Source organism: Theobroma cacao, chromosome 10 (genome assembly GCF_000208745.1).
Source record: "Theobroma cacao cultivar B97-61/B2 chromosome 10, Criollo_cocoa_genome_V2, whole genome shotgun sequence".
Lineage (NCBI taxonomy): Eukaryota > Viridiplantae > Streptophyta > Magnoliopsida > Malvales > Malvaceae > Theobroma > Theobroma cacao.
The window spans coordinates 18,496,916-18,520,573 of NC_030859.1; the positions used below are offsets into that span (position 1 = coordinate 18,496,916).

Below are 23,658 nucleotides of genomic sequence, written 5' to 3' on the forward strand. Positions count from 1 at the left end.
TGAGTATGATAATAATTTTTGGCATGAGCCAAGCTTTTTAAGAAATTCATAAGCCATACTGATTACTTGCTTTAAATAAATTGATTTCATTTGGTTGAAATAAGTTGAAAGATGATAAATCACAGTTTGATGAAAGGTTTTAATAGTCTCCTTTTACTCGACTTTAGATATTTTGAGTGATGTTTGTTTACTCACTGGGATTTTATAATCTCACCACCCTCATTTTCACCCATTTCAGGCTCAGAATATATTGTAGATAACTGATATCGACGAGGATTACAGTTGAACTTGCCACATCCAAAGACTGTAGGTTCATTTCTTTTAATACTTTTGGTCATTCGTGGGCTCATGTGTCACTGTAAATTAAATTCTATACTTTGGTTATCTGTATTACGGTATGTAAGAATTTATTTTGCTTTTACACTATAAAAATTATTTATGTAGTGTTCTTCAAATATCGTTTTATGTGAAAATTGAATATTTTATTTAATATTTTTATTTTATTATGACAGTCATAATTCCATTTTAAACGAATGGTTTAGACATCCAAAATTATTTTTGATTATGAAATATGTGTTTTCCACTTACATACTATATTTTTAGATGATTTTGAGATTTTTGGGATAAATGACCAAAATACCCCTGTGAGACGAAAATTATTATTTTATTTGTTTAAGTTGGAAACAGTTTAAAATCTTTTAGAATGTGGTATTTGGAAACAGTTACCCACAGGGGAAATGAGAAGCTGATATTAAAGCCTTGCGGGGTTTCGGTTGACATTCCGGGTAATGAATGTCGATCAAGACGTCGCGACGGTTGTCACGGGCTCGATGAGAGTTCCGGGTCGTGACAGGTTATTAGCCTATATATAGGTCCCTTTCACTTTATTTGTAAATACATACTTGAATATGATCTTCCTACTTTCTCTAAATATTTTCTTTTCTCTAAAAACTTTCTGTTATATTTCTTTTATATTTGTTCTCTTAAGATTTATTTCATAACACATAAGACTTCTAAAATTATGTATATATTACGACTTAAAAGAGCTTTTAGATTAAAAAATAGCTCTGAACTTTTTAATAAGTAATTTTTGAAATAAACTTCAATTGGATCATGGTAAAGTGCGTTTACCTCTAGCTCCAAAAAGTTAAGTTTGAATTCCATTTTCCCAAAAATATATTCAACTAAAACACAACTGCCAACCTTAAACACAATATTCAACTTCTCATCACTCAATATCCCTATATCTTTCTTTCACTACAGAACTACGAGATTTAATTAGATTAATATATTTTTAATTACTATCAAATTCAATTTTAATTCATTATATTGTAATTCAATTAGATATTTTATATTTAAATTTATCTTTAATTCAATTATATATTAATTTTTTATGGATATATTAAACTATGTTTAGTTAAAACAAATGAATGATTCACTTAATATGCAAAGTTTTTGCTGCTTGGTTAGAGATTTAAGACATTTTTAATTATTTGCAGTTTGAATAACTAAAAATGCAATAATATATCCTAACGCTAAATTGATTAAATAATTATTAAAAAAATTTGGACATAAATCTGGTCAGGTCGTTTCCTTTGCAAGTAATGTGGCTCAGCTGGGATGGAAAGTAGTTCATTTCTGTGTGAATTGCTTTATCATTCTAGTTTATATTGGACACTACAATGCTGGAAACTTGGCTCAATAGACAACGAAACACACTTCATAGCTTTTGCCCTTGACAGCTTCGTAGGGCCGCCTGCTATTGTTGACAAAACAAGTCAGGGTCTTGCTTTCTTTCTTTCAACGTACAACGATACGGTGTTGGCCAATTTGCCAACTTTCCACGAAATTGTTGAAAAATTACCACATAACTTATATTTTGCTTCCTATGTATGCTTCATCGCACCAGAGTTAGCAGACAAAAAACATTAATAGCTTTAATCAGACAGATTTCAATCTTAATATGAAAACAAGACTTCATTAGAATCTACCTTACGGCAAAACAAGTTTGACCAAAATTAAGAAAATCATAATTCTTGTTTTCAGATTGACTGAAAATCTTCTTAGGAGTGGAATGTAATCCACGATGTAAATTTTCAAGTTCTTGTTTTCAAACGGTAACATCTTCACGCAAAACTTTAAAATATATATAATAACCATTTATAATTTTTAATGCTTGATGTTTTATATGCTAGCGATTTTTAATTTAAAGAAACAGTTTTTATGTGAAAATGTTTGAATATGATTAGGGTGTATTTATTAAGAAAAAAGTAAAATATTTTCACATTATATTTTTATAATAACTGATCAGAATTCGTAACAAATCATATTATATATTAGAGATTTTCAAATTAATATTGACAATTTCATATGAAAATGTTTTAATACCACAAATTACGCAAAAAAAAAATCTCAAATACGTTATCTTTAAAATAATAAGTCTCTAGAATTTGTAAAGTATGACTTTGAGTTAGAGATTCTTGAAAGTAAGGAAAACATTTTCCCGTGAAGATGTAAAGTCTTGATCAAGAAAATAATGAAAAAAGAAACACCTTTTCACATGACTGTTTAGGTGAGATTCTTAATGGTGTAGGGTGAAACACCTTTATTACTAAAAAGGAAAAGGGAAACCTAAATTAATTAAAACATCACATGACAAACTCCCTAAATAGTTTTCGATTCTTGTAACGGCAAGAACAATATGAGCCACCCTCACCTACCATTTTAGCATTGTGTGCCACGTTAACGTTGACGCCATTATTTTTAGTGGTCAAATTGGATGTTGTTAGGAGATAGATTAAATTAGAGCAATTTTCAAAATTAAAAGACTAAATTGCTTCAATTTTGAGTACAATGATTAAATTAAATAAATGCATAAGTACAGGGACTTGATAGGTACTTTTACCAATTAATATTAAGTATTACTTTTTCCCTAATATTTACACTAGATGTGCGGTCAACTTTGTAATATTTGATATTTGCCTTTCAAAAAAAATTGATATTAAGATATTTCTCAATTTATTAGTAATATTTTAAGTTATCATCAATACTAAAATTCAATTTTAAGACCTTTATATATCCATTTTAAAGTGGAAAATCGATTTTGACCTCAATTCTTTCAATTAAATTCATTATAATGCATGTTATACAAGTATGAGGAATATTACCAGACAAATATAGAAACAACTAAAAATTCTCTTCGAACCATTTTAGGAGATAATAAATATTTAGAGTATTCCAATAGTGAAAACTAAAAAGATGGAAATACTAGTTTTCTATTTCAACCTATTTTCAGATTTTATTAGACGGGAATATTTTTAAAAATGGTTCACATGATTATGTTTTCTCACACATGATTCATATATTTCATTTTAAGAAATAATATTAAAAAAATCTTTAAACTATTTTAAAAAATCTATTTTTTTTATTTTAAGCCAAATAAATCTTTATACTTTTATTTTGAACTAAATAAGTTCTTATGATTAATAATTGACTTAATTAAAATGTCACTTGTCATTCTATGTCATGTGGCGCTGACTTGACATGTTAATATGTCATGATTAATGATGATGTAACATGCTGAATATCATTATTAATAATGATGTGACATGCTAAGCATTTTCGCCCTCTACATTAACACTGTGTCATTATCATGTGGACATAAAATGAAAAGTGAGATTTTGACTAATGATATTTAGTTAACCATTAGTCATAAGCGCTTATTTGATTTAAAATAAAATATAGGGACTTAATTGAATGTAATAAAATAAGTAGCTCTTCCAAAGCAATTTAATCTGTTGTATTTCATTAGCTTCTTGTGCGATTCCATAGGTTGTCTGGTTCTTCTCTCTTGGACAATAAGAATCTGGCCATCAGCACCTTTTATAAATTCAATGCAATCCTCTATAATGTTCCCTAATCCACCACTTACTCTATTGTTACGTACCCAATTAACACTTGGACAATTTGTCAACACATAATGGACTCTAACATTCTTTGAGAGGCAACATGACAAGGACCATGACAAGGCCATGAGCTCCGCCACCTCTGCACTAGAACCATAGATTTGACGGTTGGCACCAGCTGAGATAACATCTCCATCATCATTGCAGACAGTAAAACCAAACCAACAAATTTTGCACCGTTAGAAACAAATACAACCACATCTGAGTATAGTCGATTCCCCTGCTTTCTCGTCAACATGTCTAAGCTCAAACTCATAACTCCATCTTCACCACTAGCCCCCGATACGTTAGCTTCTCGGTATTGCTGAATGACATCATATCCCGTTTGCAGCACATTTCTAGGTTCAATCCTCTAGTTTATATATATATATAGGACTTTCGTGTTTTCCATAATGCCCATAGGATACCACATATATCCTCTAAAACATCTTTCTCCATTTGATCACAAAGATAATTGAACCAATCAGAAAGAGAGGAAAACTACCTCGACAAATCTCAAAAGCCCCACTTCGAAGCCAACCTTACATCTCTTTAGAAGTTATATAACATCAAACAGTGGAAATCCATTTCAGCTATGTTAGAGCAAAATGGACACAACAGCTCAACATTTAATCTTCGCTGAATAAGTGCAATTCGGGTAGGCAAAATATTTTTTAAACATCTCCACATGAAAAGGCCTATTTGCAAGGGAGGTGAAGTTTCCATAATCTAGCCCACATAGGCTCAACATTATTTGAACTACCACTAGCTTGGGGATTCGAAGATGAAAATAATAAATGGTATCCAAACTTGACCGAATGAAGCCCATGTCTCTAGTAAAACCAGATTTGGCAATCCATTGGTCTCCGATAACTCAAAAGAATAGAGAGAATAAGGTTGCATTCAAATGGCAGAAAGCATTGTTGAATCCTATCCTCATTCCAACAACTTGTGTTAGCTTCCATTAATTCACTCACCTTACCTTTGTTCAATCTACTACATCATCAACACAAGCAATGACAAGCCTAGGTGTGTCATAAGGGATCCAACAATGCCTTTTAAGCAAAATATTATCACCATTTCCTACTCTCCAAATTAACCTTTTTCTTTAGTAAATCTTGGCTTTCTCTTATGCTTCTCCAAAGATAGCTAGGATTGTTACCAATAGGAGCATCAATAAAGTCAGTCTTAGAGATGTATCTCGCTTTTAATTCTTTAAAAGATAAAGTAGGTTCGACCAATTGTAATCTCCAACCTTATTTATCCAACATTGCCACATTAAAACTCCTTAAGTCCTTGAATCCCAAACCACCAGACCCTTTGGTTGTACACAAAGATCGCCAACCCTACTCTCTAATTTCCCTGCATAATGAATCTAGGAGCTTAAAACAGCTCATGACATAAGCAGGGACAGCCTGCATAACAGATTTGATTAGAGCCTCTCTTTCTGCAATTGATAAAAGTTTATTTTTCCAGTTAGAGATCTTTCTTGCAAACTTCTTCACATACCCAAAAATCTGGTTTTTAGAACCTCCACCAATCAACGACATTCCTAAGTATTTACCACTAACCATTTTGGATGCTAAGAATCTAACATATACCTTCCTTATCCTCCTCTCTAGTATTTTGACTGAAAAACACTGGGGATTTCTCCACGCTAGTCTTCTGTCCAGAGGCTTTCTCATACCATTCAAAATTTTCTTTAAGAGCTTGATCTTCAGTACTCTTTGTCTTACCAAAGACCATGCTATCGTCTGCAAAAAACAAATGAGTCACATTCGGTCCTTGACGACATACCTCAATACCAGAGATGGTTTTTGGAGCTTGGCATTCAACAACAGACAAGATAATGCTTCAGAGACTATTATGAATACAAAAGAAGAAAGGGGTCTCCCTGCCTCAATCCTTTGGATGGTGCAAACCTGTTTCCTGGAACTCCATTCACAATAATTGAATAAGAAACTGTGGTTATACATTGCATAATCATATCCAGATTTTTTTCTTGAACCCCATCTTGTACATTATTTTTTCCACAAAAAGCCATTCAACCTTGTCATATGCCTCACACAAAATTGCCAATTGAACCCTATCTCTTATTATGTAGAAAATGAATAATCTCACGAGCCACTACTACATTATTGAAAATAAGCTTACTCGGCACAAAGGCACTTTGGTTCTCTGAGATAATCAAAGGCATAATTGCTTGCAACCTATTAGTCAAAACCTTAGATGCAATTTTATAAAACACATTAAACAGTCTAATAGGTCGAAACTAACTTACCTTTTCCGGCTGATCTATCTTTGAAACAAGCACTATATGGGTATGATTAATATATGAATTTTGCAATCTGCCTTCTAAAAAATCAATCACCAATCAATGGATGCAATGACCCAATTTATCCCAATATTTCTGGTAAAACAGAGCAGGGAAGCCATCTAGGCCTGGAGCTTTTGTTGGGTTCATCTGGAACAAAGCACACTTCACCTCATCAAAACTAATCTTGGCACCCAAAGCTACTATCATATCATCATTCAATTTTGGTTGCACAAAGGTTAAGAGTCCCTCTATCATTTGCAGATTAGATGAGGTAAAAAATTCGAAAAAAAAAAATCTTCCCCTTCTCTTTACACTTAGACATTTGAGTCCACCCCTTCATTATCCTATTTTAGAGCCGAAATTGTATTCTTCCTTATTCTTTTGGAGGCTCTACTGTCGAAGAATTTCGTATTCTTATCTCCCACTTTTAATCATTCAACACGGGACTTCTGTCTTCTTAAGATCTCCTCCTCTTTAAACAACCCATTAAGCTCCTTTTTTGCATCTCTAAATCTATCAACTTGGAACATCGAGCCATGTAACTTTCTGAAGCTCCTCACGTGTACTTTTAATCCTCTCCTGTACTTATCTCAATTTTAATTTTAATTACATTAAATTTACATTGATTTTATTACCTTTTATGTGGGGGTTAAAAATTGTAAAAGATAGGATAGGACAAAATAAGTAAATGACGATTGGACCTTCTTAGAACAGAGTAATACTCTAAAAAATTAGTATTCACTACCTGTTGAATTGAGTTGAATTGATTTTGTGGGACAAAATTAGTGGACAAGAAAGTAAGGAAAAGAGATTCTTTCTCCTTTTCCTTTTCCTGTCCAATGTATACCCAGCTAAAGCTAATACATACAGAAAATTAACAACATTGTGCAGAAACAGCAATCAAGAAGAGTAATTGGACTCTGTTTCGAATTAGCGGCAGAAATGGAAGAGGCCCTTTTGTCCTTAGCTAATGAAATAATATCTGATTTACATATTCATGAAACATCACTCCTTTTGACCAAGATAGTAAAAGGGAGATAAAAGAGCTCTTGATTGGGTAAATTGATCTTAAAGCTTAATTTTGTTTTCTCCAATCTCAATACCCTTATTTGATTTTATGTGTTACTCTTAATTTTTTTTTATCCCTTTCATTTCAAATTAAGGATTTAAATCAATGTTAAGTATTTAAGATTTGATAGTAATACATTTATCCCCTTGAACTCGGAACATGCTTCATGTTAGTTTTATTATTGATTTTTTCTTTTTCTTTTTAATTTCTAAAAGAAGTGGGAGTAGCCCACACTACAATAAGCATATATGAGAAAGTTTGTGAAAAAGAAGGTAAAAGAAAAAGAGATCCCGCTTTTGCATTAGTAAAAAAAATGCTCAGAGCCCTAACTTTTCAAAAAAGAGTATCTGAATTTTTGGTTTTGGGTTTGAATTTTTTTTCAAATAAAAAAAACTATTTGATAAAAAAATGTGAAATAGATCTTTTATGATGTCATAACGTAATGTGATTTCTTGGTGATATGATAACATGTAAATATCATTTAATGAACAATAATCATGAAAAATACAATATAATTTTTTTAAAAAATAGTGTCTTTACCCACATGCATGGTTATTTCTTACATGTTTTCTCATTCTTTGACAAGTGTAATTTATGTCATGAACCTATTTGCAGGAAACAAATTGTAAAAGATAAGAGAGGAGTGACATAGAATAGAAGCTAAAGCAATTTAGCTTGCTATCTCCATTCCGGGCTCTGGGCTCAGATTCTCTACTCAATAATTATCCTTTCCTAATTGCTACTTTTAATTTTGATAGAGAGGATTGAAGTGATAGACGGAAGAGATGGAGAAGATTTCTGTAAAGTGTGCCACATACCATTCATCCAAATAATTGATATGCAGGAAGACTGAAAACTCTAATTTTGCAGTGTCAAATCCTCAGCTCAAAGTAGTTGCAGGTGAGTTCAATATTTCTTTGATAATCTTTTTTATTTTCATTTGGTTCTGCTCTTTTCATAAGAGATGATGTCATTTTCTTCTTGGTATTGGTAATCTAATCGATATTCAAATGCACTCCTGCCAATAAGATTATCAACAAGGGGGATCACCTCGATTTGCTTTTGGATTATCTGAATGTATAATATGCTATTTTCTTTCCTTGATAACTTATTCTGATGTCGATCTCTTCAGAAATCCTGAACTTGGGGCTATTTGTCCTAAAAAGAAATCTGATAAGAAAACTCTTGATTGGATAAAACCATTACCAGGCGAGCTAAAATTTAATGTTGATGGAGCAGCTAAGGGTTGCCCTGGGGAAACTGGTATCGGGGGAGTCCTTGGAGATTATGAAGGCAGAATCAAGCTGCAATTTTCTAAGGCAACTGGTTGGGGCGATTCTAATTTGGCTGAACTACTAGCTATCAAAGAAGCCTTTCTCTTATTCGCAGCCACTCCTTGGGTGAACTCGTCTTCTCATTATTGAAAGTGACTCCTCCAATGCTGTTAAATGGATTTCGAAGCCTGAGGAATCTCCTTGGAAGTTCAACAACATTATTAGACAGATTGAGAATCTAAAATCTAAAGTTGGGCCATGGAAAATTCATCATTTTCCGAGATCAGGTAATAATCTGGCTGACAAGCTGGCCAAAAATGGTATCGGAAGAGCAGGTGATCTTTCGATCATTAATTCTTAACTGTGGTTGTTGTCTTGGTTGTTGCTGTTGCTTGACGTCTGTCCTTCTCGTTGTGCTGCTTTGATGATCTGCTCCTCTCTTCTTGCTTGTTTTGGACCTCGGCTTTGTTGATCAAGGGCCTCAAGGGATCCTGATGTGTCTTCCCTGTTTTAATTCTTTTCGTTGTCACTGACAGAAGATGGTTTCTTTGGATTTTTCTCTTTATTGTTTGCCTTCTTGTTTCCTGCTGTTGTTTGTGTTCTTTGGCAGGAATTCTTTTCTTTTGTGGTCTCTGTTTTTTTAAAGGCTTGCTGCAGGTATGTTGTATGCAGTGATGAACCTTCATTTTTCTGGTCTTTTGCCATGTTCGACCCATGATTAATAAATTCCAATTTTCAAAGAAAAAATAACATATTCTGATGATCAATTGCTTTTAAGAAATGAATTGCCATGAGCATGACTAAACTGATTGTTTATTGCTTTTAGATTTTCACAGATGTTTACTATCACAGTTAAGTTTTTTTTTTTTTTTTTTTGGATTTGAGGAAGGGGATCTAAATTTTACTCTTTACTGAATTTTTTTTTAAAGAGAATTTTTGTATTTTGTTCTTTTTAGAGACTTTCTTTTTCTTCATCAATTAATCAGCTTTGAGATAAATTAATGCATCAATCTTTGTCAATGATGTTTAGTTTTGAAATTTATTACTGGCATTTTGATATATTAGTTAATCATATCATATTTTTTAAGCTTTACATGTTATTTTGTAGGCTTTAATGCTTGTTTATTCTCTCCTCCCCCTTTGCTTCTCTTTTTTCTTCTCCTTGATTTCCTCAATTTGATTGACTAGATCCTTGTAGAACTGGTTCCTTTGCATCTTATTGTGGTTGAAATCTTGAGAGATTAATCAAGAGTATCACTTCATATCTTCCCTTCCTTCCTAGTGAGGCAATGTCTCTTTCTGTGTCTTGATTCATCTTTTTCTTTTTCTTTGCTTTTTTTTTATCAAAAAAAAAAAGAAGAAAAAGTTGGAGTAGCCCACATTACAATAGCATATACAACAAAATTGGTGGACAAGAAGGTACAAAGAAAAGAGCTTGTGCTTTTGCATTCACCAAAAAACATTTGAACTTTAATCTTTGACAAAAAGAAAAAATCTGAATATTTAATTCCGTATATTTGTTTCAATGATAAATATATATAATTATATTACTCTCAAGTGATTCCTTACAAAAACTACCAAGTAAATGCCATTAAGCTAGATCAGGGCTTAGTTTCCCTAATCTCACCTAGTTGGCCTATAAAACAGAAGTGTAAAAATAATTTGTATCCCCCAAAAATACAAATCCAGCTGGTCCCAGGCCATATTACTTACACCACCTGCAACAGCATTACAAAAAATTCACAGCCCCCTAAATCCTGACCAGCCAGACTCAGCCATACAACTATACCCTCTACAATTATATGCAAAAAGGACTCCAATTGCTCATCGTTGCCATATAATTATATTGTTATCCAAAGACAAAATATATTTATCTTTATTAAAAGAGTTAATTTGAATCTTTTTTTTAAATAAGAAAAAAATTATTTGACAAAAAAAAAGACACGAAATAGATCTTTTATAACATAATTATGCATAATCTCATTTATTGGTGATATGATAATGAATCAATAATATTTAATGAGTAATTATTATGAAAACAATGAGAAATTAAAGTAAACATTTTAGTCTTTGCTCACATGTTTAATTTCTTATTCTATGTTTTCTTCTAGATGGCCGAGCTATGTATCTTGTAGCTAACTTTCTTGTTAATTTGTAGGTGTAAGTGCTTGCTTCTTAAGAACAGAGTAACGCTGATTGCCACTATTAAATTGTGAGGGTTGGTATGTTAATCCACAGACAGAAGAAGAAAAAAGTCAGTGATTATAATTACCTAATCCTTCTTCTACGAGTAAGCCATCCAATTTATTTGATTAAGCAAAGAAAAGAGTACATTTAATTGTTAAAAAAATAGTACATTTATGAGGTTGTGGTCCTTTCAAAATTTTTGAAATTATTTATTTATTTTATATTTTTATACCCCTCAAAATAATTTTTTTATTTAATAAATTATACAAATAGAAAATAATAAAATAACNATACAAATAAAAAATAATAAAATAACTCCATAAACTCTATTCAACTTTATCCTAATTCTTAATGAAGTTTCTCCCCACTTCTTTCTCTTCTCTTCTGTCTTTTTAATTTTACTTTACTCCCTTATTTGTAACTTACAATTGAAACACACTTCATTCTTTAAAAGAGATTTATGACCTTGGACAATGACTACTCACCATTATTTTATGAAACTAAGAGGACGTAAAGGTTTTTTTTTTTATCTTCTTCTTTTTATTTATATTATTTAATTATTGTGTGAAATCCTGTCTATCATATTTATATATTTATGTATTATAATTTTATATTTAGTATTTGAAGTTTAAATATAAATAAAATAACAATATTAGATGTTGACTGCATTAATTTTTTTAAGGTTTGATTAAAGTATGAGTACGTTAAAAATAATTGACAAATTCTTTAAAAGAAAATATGCAAATCATTCAACTGATTCTCAAATACTTGAACCAACAAGCCTAATGAAAATCGTGAAAAGAAGACTTTGAAAATAAATAGATGATGAGTTTCTTGTACACAATTTAGTTTTTTATATTGAAAAGTACATTACTAACATTTTCAGTATAAAGTTAATAATTGATGAATTTGAATCTTTCAAACCTCATCAAACACAACATTCCTAAAGGACTATTGTAAGTTTTTCTTTTCTTACTCCTTTTAATTTACATATTATATAAAATTATCTATTATGAATCCTTTCATTGTTGATTAAATTCAACATTTGAGTTTTAAAAATTTTTAGTTTTTATTTCTCTCCGTCTTTGACCTCCCCCAACAAAAGTTGACTAACTCTGCCCTTGAATTTGAAGCAGCAGGTGAAATGGCAGAGGCTATTACGTCTTTAGCTATTGAAAGAATTTCAAATTTACTCATTCATGAAGCTGTTTCCCTGCATGGGGTTTGTGAGGAAGTAGAGGGCCTCAAGGCTGAGTTGGAGAGGATGAAGAGCTACTTGAAGGACGCGGACAATAAGCAAGACCAAAATGAGCTTTCCCACAATTGGTGAGACAAATCAGAGATTTTTGCTTATGAAGCAGAAGTTGTTAATGACACCTTCATTCTTCAAGTCACACATCAAGGAGGCTTTCATGGCATCATCAAGAGATTCACCAAGCCATTTCATCTCCACAAAATCAGGGTGAAGGTCAAAGCAATCCAGACTAAGCTTGAAGGCCTTTCTAAGTCTCTTCCAGCTTATAATCAGATATCTGGTCGAGAAGGCTCCAGCTCTATTTCCAAGATGCAGCAACGGTTAAGGAGAACATATTCACATGTTGAGGAAGAGGATGTTGTTAGCTTGAAGGGTATCACAAATGAGGTTTTGGCTCAGCTGATGACAGAAGAAGATAGACTTCATGTCATTGTTTCGATAGTCGGCATGGGGGGCATTGGTAAGACCACTCTAGCAGAAAAAGTATATAAGCACATTGATGTGAAACGACGTTTTGATTGTTTTGCTTGGGCTTTTATACCGCAACAATGTATGCCAAGATAAGGTTTTCATGATCTCCTCATAAAACTTCTCTCTCCTTCTAAAGAAGAAAGGGAGCTAATTGATAAATTGAAAGAGAATGAGTTGATGGAAAAAGGTTTATGATTTCTTAGAAGAAATATGATACTTGGTGGTCCTTGATCATATTTGGAGAAATGAGCATTGGAATATTCTTAAACTTGTTTTCCATGAGGTAAAAAGGGGAGCAAAATTTTATTTACAACAAGGCACAAGGAAGTGGCATTACATGCGATCATTGCAACTCTCCAATAGAGCTTCAATTTCTTACAGAAGATGAAAGTTGGAAGCTTTTTAAAATGAAAGCATTCCTAGAAAAGAAGAGAGAGTTTCATGCTTGCCCAAAAGAATTGGAGATGTTAAGAAGAGAGATGGTGAAAAAAGGTGGAGGTCTACCTTTGGTAATTACTATGTTGGGAGGGTTGCTAGCAACAAAAAGGTAACGAGCTCAATGGGAGATGGTTCACAAAAATACCAATGCACACTTAAACAAGTTTCAACAACAAGATCATTATTATGGTGTAGTGAATGGGATTTTGGCTTTAAGCTACAATGAGTTGTCCTTTCATTTAAAACCATGCTTCCTACATCTTGGTCATTATCCAGAAGGTTGGGAGATCTCAAAAAAAGAACTCATTTGATAATGAATTGCTGAAGGTTTCATTTCACCATCACGGAAAAGCAGGGGAATGCTAATGGAGAATGTAGTTGAACAATTTTTAGAAGAGCTAATAGATAGATGTTTGGTTCAAGTTGGCTAAAGGGACCATACAATGACAGGCGTGACAACATGTCAAATACATAATCTCTTGAGGGACTTATACATGTCAAATACATGGTAATTCTCTTCATATGACCTTGACAGCATCTATGGTACGAAGAATTGCTATTCATCCTAGTAAAAGGTATGTTTCTTTGAAAGGAAAGCATCCAAACTTACGTGCTCTTTTGCTCTTTCAGAATGAAGAATTGATAAAATTGCACATTTCAAAATGTAATAATTTCAATTCTTAAGAGTGTTGAATCTTGTGAAAAATGATGTTTCCAAGTGTCATGAGTCAAGTGAAATTGGTAATCTACATCATTTGAGGTATTTGAGGTTAGAATGTCCAGGAACCATCATCTTGCCACAGTCTATTGGCAAGTTGAAGAGTTTACACTCTTTATACCTCTCACATGAAAAATTATGAATTCCTAATGTTTTATTCAAGTTGAGGCGCTTAAGGCATATTATATTAGGTGATAAATTTTATGTACATATGTGTTTGCTGCTAAGGGATACTTTAAAAAATACTGAAACGTTATAGTACATATAAGGCAGGACTTTAATTGAAAATAATGCAGTGCTTGACTTTACTAATATTCGGAGTTAAGGAATAGTTTGTGAGGGATCAAAAGATGTTGAGCCTGTTTTGAAAGCAATAATCGAATCACACTGCCTTTCGTCATTGTGCATGTTGTTTGAGGATTCAATCGCATACCCATAATTGAAACCCCTTTCTTAGTGCCACCACCTCTCAAAACTAAAGTTAGGAGGGAAGATACAAGAAGATCCGCATTTGAGCCATCATGTATTGAAATTTCTGCGAGCAAACATTGCCAAGTTAACTTTATTCGAATGTGAGATGAAGCAGGATCCAATGGCTATATTGGGAAAGTTGCCTCATTTGAGGACTCTACACTTATGGAGTAACTCTTATTGGCGGACTAAAATGGTTTGCTCTGCCAACGAGTTTCTTCGACTTGATTTTCTTGATGTTTGTAACTTACGAGAATTAAAAGAGTGGCAGATAGAAGAGGGTGCAATGCCATGTCTTGAGACTTTAAGTCTGTACCTTGTTTTAAATTTGAGGATTTTTCCATGAGGGTTGAGGTATATTACTACTCTCTAGAAAATGAAATTAGAACTAATGTAAATGTCATTTGTAGTTTGAAGTGATAGACGGAAGAAAAGGAGAGGATTCCTCTAAAGTGTGCCACATTCCCTCCATCCAAATAATGGATATGATCCTAGATTGAAGACTTTAATTTTGCAATTTCAAATCATCAACTCAGAGTAATTGCTGGTGAGTTTGATATTTCTATGGTAATCTTTTTTATTTTCATTTGGATATATCATTTTCATATAAGATGATGTCATATTCTTCTTAGTGTAGGTAAATCTAATCGGCATTGAAATGCACTCAGTGCCAATAAGGTGGCGACTTAATATGGGGCGAGGTTGGATACTTAATTTCCAAGGATTAAGAGGTGATCAACTGCTCTGCCTTTTGGTTTTCAATGGGATGATTCAACCTTCTCTCTGGTTTGATTCGGCTTTGTTTGCTTGGTGATTCCACGGTTGTTGTGATGTTTACTGTTGGCTTATTTCCTCTTTTGATTGGTTTGGACATTTTTGCTTTGGAGCTGCCATGGCGTCTTTGTTTTGTTGTTTTTGGAGCATCTCCCTGGTTCTGTTTCTCTCTGCTGTTGGTTAAGGAAATGTTACGAACCTGGTGATGTGCTGCTTGTGTTCCTTGCTGATAATGTCTTTGTCTGGTTGAGCTCTTTGGATGAATGAGGCTCTTTGTCTTTTCTTTTATGAATTCTGAGGGCGTGTAAGGGTTGAAGGTGCAATCTGAAGGTTCCTCATATCTCCGTGAATGGATTTCTGAAGTGAATAACTGAAGAGGAACCATCATAATCCAAGAAAACTATGAAATTGAAGCAAAACATAAAACTCTATCTCCATGGATGCCTTCACCATTTCACATAGTACCAAAGTAAAAAAATAATTAAGGTTTTAAATCAATGTTAACATATGTCATGTTAGATTCCTCCAAATTTTCCTCTCGATTTGACAAAAACAGTACTCATTTATATTTCATATTCTATGTGGGTGATATTATTGATCTTTTTCTCCTTTTTTAAAAAGAAATGGGAGTAGTTAGCTAGCCCACACTACAATAGCATATGTGAGAAAATTGGTGGAAAAAGAAGGCACAAGGAAAAATAGGTTTTTGCTTTAGCATTCACCCAAAAGCAATCATCCCTTATATTGACAAAATAATATTCAAATATTTAAATTAATAGTCAATATATGTATTTTATTCGAAAAAATTGAATATGAGTTCTTTTTTTTTTTTGCTACATAAAATAATCATCTGACAGAAGAAATGTGCTATTGAAATAATATCTAATTTACTTATTCATGAAACGTCACTCCTTTTGACCAAGATAATAAAAGGAAGATAAAAGTGCTCTTGATTGGGTAAATTAATCTTAAAGCTTAATTTTGTTTTCCCCATTCTTAATACCCTTATTTGATTTTGTGCGTTACTTTTAATTTTGCTCTTGATTGTGTAAAGTAATTTTTTTATCCCTTATTTTCATTTTGTGTATTACTCTTAATCTTAAAACTTAATAGTAAATTTTTTCACCAAAAAGTTTGTGCCCACAATTTAAATTTTTATCTCTTCTCTAAATAAAAAAATAATTTGACAAAGAAATCTGAAATGGATTTTTTTTTTTTGAGAATTAAAATGGATTTTTTATGACATGATAATGCAAAATCTCATTTATTAGTGATACGATAATGCAAAAATATCATTTAATGCATAATCTAGTCTTGATTAATCTTTTACATGTTATTATAGGTGAGTTAGATACTTCTATGATAATTTTTTGTTTATTTCATTTGGGTTTATCCTTTTCATAAGAGATGATGCCATTTTCTTCTTGGTGTAGGTAAATCTAATCGACCATGGAATGCACTCCTGCCAATAAGAGCAACGAGGGGGATATACCTAGATTTGCCTTTTGATTATTTCAAAGTTTAATTTGCTTGTGTTTTTTCTTTGATAAATGTGGGTGATGTACCTTGAGATTAATGAAGCGTATTACTGCATCTCTTTCTCTTCGTTCTTAGTTTGGTATTCTAATAATATAAAATTATTCAGAGCATCCTTTAAATTTTAAACCCATTGATCACTTGCCCAGCCAACCTTTTTCATTGAAATTATATTTGAAAATACAATATAATTATTGTACCTATCTAAGATTTGTTATAAAGGTAGGTCTTTCAATTTTTAACTAAGAAATTCTTTTTTATTAGTTAAATGCTCTGCACCTTTTAAAATATAAGGCTATAAACGAAGAAGCATTTTGTTATAAATTAACGTGAACATAAATTAACAAAGAGAAAAGAACAAAGAAATTCCTTTTCTTCTCCGTCAATGCGAAATTGGCAATTAAGGAATTGAAATTGAACCGGCCAATTTGGTCCTTTAACAAAATTGTGCCGGCCATATTATCCTTAGTAGTGCATGGATAGAGAAAACCAAGCAAAGCAAGTAGGCCTGTTTGAATATTCTCTTATGCTTGAAGTCTTCTTAGTGCTTTGTTATTTATCATTATACCCAAATTGATGATCTCATCTTTTTTTTTCTCCTTGAAACAAGAAGAAAAATGGCGGAGGCTATTGTTTCCCTAGCAGTAGAAAGAATCTCTGATCTGCTCATCCATGAAGCAGGTTTCCTGCTTGGCGTGCGTGATGAAGTTGAACGTCTCAAGGATGAACTGTTGCGGATGCAATGCTTCTTAAAGGATGCAGACCGAAAGAAAAACCAAAATGAACGCCTTCGCAATTGAGTGGCGGAAATCAAACAGCTGGCTTACGATGCTGAAGATGTTATAGACACCTTCATTCTTCAAGCTGCCAATCATGGTTTCTTTCATGGACTCACCAAGCCGTTCCATCTCCACAAAATTAGGAAGCAGGTCAAAGCAATCCAAACCAAGCTTGGGGACATTTCGAACAGTCTTCAAACTTATGGGATTTCTGGTGAAGGAGAAGGGTCTTTTTCTGCTATTGAGATGCAGCAGCGGTTAAGGAGAACCTATTCACATGTTGAGGAAGAGGATGTTGTTAGCTTGGAGGGTATCACAAGGCATGTTTTGGCTCAGTTGATGACAGAAGAAGATAGACTTCATGTCGTTGTTTCGATAGTCGGCATGGGGGGCATAGGTAAGACCACTTGCAAGAAAAGTATATAATCACATTGATGTGAAACGGTATTTTGATTGTTTTTGCTTGGGCTTTTATATCTCAACAATGTATGCCAAGAGAAGTTTTGCATGATCTCTTGATAAAACTTCTCTCTCCTTCTACACAAGAAAGAGAGCTAATTGATAAACTGAAAGAGGAGGTGTTGGTGAAAAGGCTTTATGATGGCTTGAAAAAAAAACGATATTTAGTAGTCTTTGATGATATTTGGAGAAGTGAGGATTGGAATAATTTTAAACCTGCTTTTCCAAAAGGAAAAAGGGGAAGCAAAATTTTACTCACAACACGCCACAAGAATGTGGCGTTACATGCCGATGCTTGCAACTCCCCTATAGAACTTCCACTTCTTACAGAAGATGAAAGTTGGAAGCTTTTTAGAACGAAAGCATTTCCGGGGAGAAAGACAAAGTCTCATGCTTGCCCAGAAGAATTCGAGATGTTAGGAAGAGAGATGGTGAAATAATGTGGAGGTCTACCTCTGGCAATTGCTGTGTTAGGAGGCTTGCTAGAAACAAAAAGGTCACTGGCTCAGTGGGAGATGGTTCATAGAAACATCAATGCACACTTAAACAAGTTCCAACAACAAGATCATCATTATGGTGGAGTTAATGGGATTTTGGCTTTAAGCTACAATGAGTTGCCCTTTCATTTAAAACCATGCTTCCTATATCTTGGTCATTATCCGGAGGATTGGAGATCTCAAAAAAGGAACTCATTCAATTATGGATTGCAGAAGGTTTCATTTCATCATCATGGGAAAGTGAGGGAATGCTAATGGAGGATGTAGCTGAACATTTCTTAGAAGAGCTAATAAATAGATGTTTGGTTCAAGTTGGCAAGATGGACCATACAAGAACAGGTGTGAAAACATGTCACATACATGATCTCTTGAGGGACTTGTGCGTGCAAAAAGCTCAAGACGAGAATTTCTTGGGAATTATTCAGCCTTCATTGATAGAAAACGACGATAATTCTCTTCATGTGACCTTGACAACATCAATGGCATGAAGAATTGCTATTCATCCTAGCAAAAGGTATGTTTTTTTTAAGGGAAAACATTCAAATTTACGTTTTCTTTTGCTCTTTCAAGACGAAAAATTGATGAAACTGCACATTTCAAAATGCAATGATTTCAAATTCTTAAGTGTGTTGAATCTCATGAGAAATAATGTGTGGAACTGACGTGTGTCAAGTGAAATTGGCAATCTACATCATTTGAGGTATTTGCGGTTAAGATGTTTAGGAGACATCATCTTGCCAGAGTCTATCAGCAAGCTGAAAAGTTTACACTCTTTATTCATTCAAAATGAAGGATTAACAAGAATTCTTAATGTTTTATTCAGGTTGAGACGTTTAAGGCATATTGTAGTAGGCCATACTTTAAGATGTATTTTTTTGATACTAAAGGATACTTTAAATAATGTTGAAACTTTAAAGTACATACAGGTCAAGAGTTTAATTGAAAATAATGCAACGCTCAGCTTGACTAATATTCGGAGTTTAGGAATAAGTTTTGAGAGATCAAAAGATGTGGAGCCTTTCCTAAAAGCACTGATCGAATCACACCGTCTTTCGTCATTGCACATACGGTGTACTTCAATCCCACTGCATGACTCAAATTTGGAACCCCTTTCTCAGTGCCATCACCTATCAAAACTAGACTTAAGAGGGGTGATACTAGAAGATCCTTATTCGAGCCATCATGTTTTGAATTTTCTGCCAGCAAACATTGCCAAGTTAACTTTGTTGTTCTGTGAGATAAACCAAGATCCAATGGCTGTATTGGGAAAGTTGCCTCATTTGAGGACTCTCCGCTTATTGGAATACTCATATAGGGGGACTAAAATGGTTTGCTCTTCCAACGAGTTCCTTCAACTTGATTTTCTTTATATTAGTTGTTTAGAAGAGTTAGAAGAGTGGCAGATAGAAAAAGGCCCAATGCCACGTCTGCAAAGTTTAAGTTTTGGACTATGTTAAAAATTTGAGGATTTTTTCAGAAGGGTTGAGGTATATTACTGCTCTCCAAGAAATGGAATTAAAGGGAATGAAGAGGTCATTGGTAGAGAGGATTCAAGTGATAGATGGAAGAGAAGGAGAGGATTTCTCTAAAGTGCGCCACATACCCTCCATCCGAGTAATTGGTTGGTATGTTGTAAGACCAAAAACACTAATTTTGCAATGTCAAATCCTCAACCCAAAGTAGTTGCAGGTGAGTTAGATATTTCTATGATAATTTTTTCTGTTTTTTATTTAGGTCTATCCTTTTTCATAAGAGATGATATCATTTTCTTCTTAGTGTAGGTAATCTAATCCGCTCTGAAGTGCACTCTTGCTAATAAAACCAAAGAAGGGGATCACCTGGATTTGCTTTTTGATTATTTCAAACTTAGTTTGTTTTTTGTTCCCTTGATAAATGAATCAGATGATAAGAGCATGAATGAACTGATTGTTTATTGTTTGTATATTTTCACAGATGATTTGTTTGTTAGCACTTAAAGGCAAGATATTGACAGTTTTGTTTTCTAAATTTTATTTCTATATTTTGTTATGTTTAGAGACTTTTTTTTTTCTTGTTTACTGTATTAATTTTGAGATGAATTTATATATCAATCTTTTTTCCTTGATGTTTCGCTTTTAAATTTGTTACTGTCATTTTGAATTTATGTATCATATCTTTTAAGCTTTACATGATATTTTGTAGGTTTTAATGTTTGATTGGTGGTTCTCTCCTCCCCCTCTGCTTCTCATTTCTTAATTTCCTTAATATGATGGACCAGGTCCTCGTAGAACTGATTCCTTTGCATCTAAATTTGAGATTAATCAAGAGTATCACTTCATCTCTTCTCTTGGCTCCTAGTGCATCCTTATTGATCATTTTCTTTCTTTCTTTCTCTTTTTTTTTTATAGAAAAAAAGAAGTGGGAGAGTAGCCCACACTACAATAACTTTGAAAAGAGTTTTCTAATATTTAATTCAAAATGTATGTATTTTTATTTCAAAAGTTGGTTTCAGATTCTCTCTTTTTAGATAAAAAAAAATGCTTTGACAAAAAAAATAGCATGAAATAATTTTTTGTGATGTGATAATACATAATTTCATATATATCTATATATATATATATATGCAATTATTATGAAAAATACAAGTAGTTAAATCAAACATTGTGTCTTTGCTCACATGATAATTAATTTCTTAATTTATGTTTTTTTTTCATTTTAGAGTTAGAGTCCTTTAGTTTTTTTAACTAATTTGAAATAATATATACTTTCTATCATTTACTTTATTAAAATACGAGTGAATAAAATAATTTATTAAAACACGAGTGAGTAAGAGTTTTTTTAGATTCGGTTCTAAGAGTTTTAGACTCTTTTAACGATTTTTACACAAAAAAGAGAAAATCATTTAGTTTCGTCTTTTAATTTTTAATATAGGTATGAATACTTGGGCAATGAAATTGAAATACTCTACTCAATAGCCTATAACTTAACTATATTCAATGATACATGGGAATCATAAATATTGACTAAAGTAAATATAATTAATTATGCACATAGGAAGCTCCCTATGTGCTCCTACTTGGCAACAGCCTTCGCTTCATTGTCTTTTCCAAGTGAAGCAACTTCTCCATGCTGTTGTGTTTCCAAAACTATCACTTTCTGGGCTTGTTGGTTTAGGTATATATAATTAATTAATGCCAGGCAGAGCTACCACGATGAAGGTAAGATCTAAAATTAGATAAAGATAATAAACTAAAATATTTATATTTGTTTCTATATCTTAATGTAAATTAATATTGGTGTTATTAATAAAATATGTTAATATATAAGCATGTTGTTTAAATTATTTGATTCAATTATGCATAATAAAGATCCATTAGTAATTATCATTAATTTAATATTTTTATTTTTATTCACTATAATCATATCATTATTGCTTTGATTTTTTAATAATATTATTATGTAATAGCTTACTTATATATTTTAAATGAATTATATGTAAAACACCTGCTTGAGATAAATATTTTAAGTGAAGGAAAAGGCTTGATCATCACAATTTTGAGACCTTAAAGCTGCATAACTCTCACTGAGATCATGCAAAAAAAACAAAGACATTGTCCCTTTGACACTATTGAACGTATTTATGAAAACATTCTTGATTGCATTTACCATAAGATCAATAAGGCATTGGTCTAAAATTTCAAAGTTCCTCCCAAATCCTATTAAGTTCTGTAAAATATTCATTTACAGATCGTATGCCTTGTAATATATTTGAGAGCGTGAATTATAAATTACATATACCTGTACATCATCTTATTAGAAGAATCTTCTTTTCAATGTGTCCCAAATTTTTGATGCAAATTTCATATAAAAGATTGTTGAGGCAATAGGAGGGGAAATAGACTCTAGCAACCAAGCAACAATCAAATTGTTGCATCTAGTCTATGGCACGTATGAATCATCATCCCTAATTGGTTCAGGTATGGTACCATCAATAAAACCAAATTTATTCCTGATGGATAGAGCCAATTGAAAGGATCGGCTCCAAGGAACATAATTGGTTGAAGTTAATTTTAGATTTATGGTACCATCGATAAACCTAGATTTATTCCTGATGGATAGAGCCAATTGAAATGACCCGCTCCAAGGAACATAATTGGTTGAAGCTAATTTTGAATTTATAAGAAGTGAGGTGACAATGGATCTATAGAAGTTAGGACAAAGGAAGACTCTGACACCATGTGAAAAGTTAGATTTCCAGAATTAAAAGTTTAGACTTCCAAAATAAGAACTCTGATGACTCTTTCTTATTTCATTGAAATCTGTACAAGGCTTATATTTATATACAAGTTTTGCTGATAATCACTCTAAATATAAAGAAGTTAATTTCAAATATGAAACTATCTAACTCATCTAGATTATGCTAATTATCTAGGATAATGACTTATCCTAATTAATGACTTATCTAGATTATGTACAAGATTTCCTTCAATCCATAGAAACATAATCTTTAACAGTTGGGGATGATTGAATGGAGGAAAGAGCCATTGGTTGGCGGGAAAATGTGTTTAAGGGTTATGAGGGATTGATATTGATCCCTAAGTTGCAAATTTGAAAATCTGTGAGTGAGGGATCAATCCCAAAGGGGGATCGATCCCTAGCAAGTAGCAAGGGATCCAATAGCTTCTGTGTAAAAAAGATCAATCCATGTAGCTTCGTTCATGAAAAATACTTCATTTTAAACCAAACTAATACAAAACACTTACACACTTCAAAAACAAATGCATAGAGATTTTTAATATGAAGAACTTAAGCTCAAACCTCATTTAAGCAATATTGATCATAGTTTTTGTCATTTCAAAACTATAATCACTTTAAAACTAATAAAACAATCGAAAAATCCAAATTTGGATATTTGACCTTTAACCACCATCTAAGCCTAATACTGATCTAATTACATACTTGGTCAAATAAAAAAGGTTCTGATTGAATGCGCTAACCAAAAAATTTCATGAAAAAGAGTTTTCCAAATCTCTTTCTGATTCTCCTTAGTAATTAAAGAGCCCCACAAGATTAGAACAACAATTTCAAAGACATGGAAATCACCTGAAAAAAGTTTCACCGGCTATTGCATTTGCATGCCAAACGAAAGGATATAAGAAGAAAAGATAATCAACCGATTCTGGTTCATCATGTAAAACACAATAGTTGCCTTCCTTCCTTAGGTAACCTATGTAAGCTGTTAATCTTTGTAATGTTGCCTCTTATAGTGCTTTCCAACAGAAGGCTTTTACTTTTGGAGTAGCAATCCATTTCCAAATGTAACTCTCAGTCGGAGCTTCCATGTTTATTGACTTTTCAAGCTCCTTCCGAAAGGATTTTGGGCTAAAGACTCCATTTATCATGTGAGACTAAATAATTCTGTCAGATGCCAAAGGAAAGAGAATGAGTGAGTTTAATATTGTCATGAAGTTCTTCTATAATTCAGTTTCC

At 32.6% G+C, this 23,658-nt stretch overlaps 2 pseudogenes; both read left to right on the forward strand.

Annotated features, from left to right (window-relative positions):
- On the forward strand, window positions 11,936-13,467 carry LOC108663646 (annotated as a pseudogene).
- Window positions 17,072-19,872, forward strand: LOC18587152 (annotated as a pseudogene).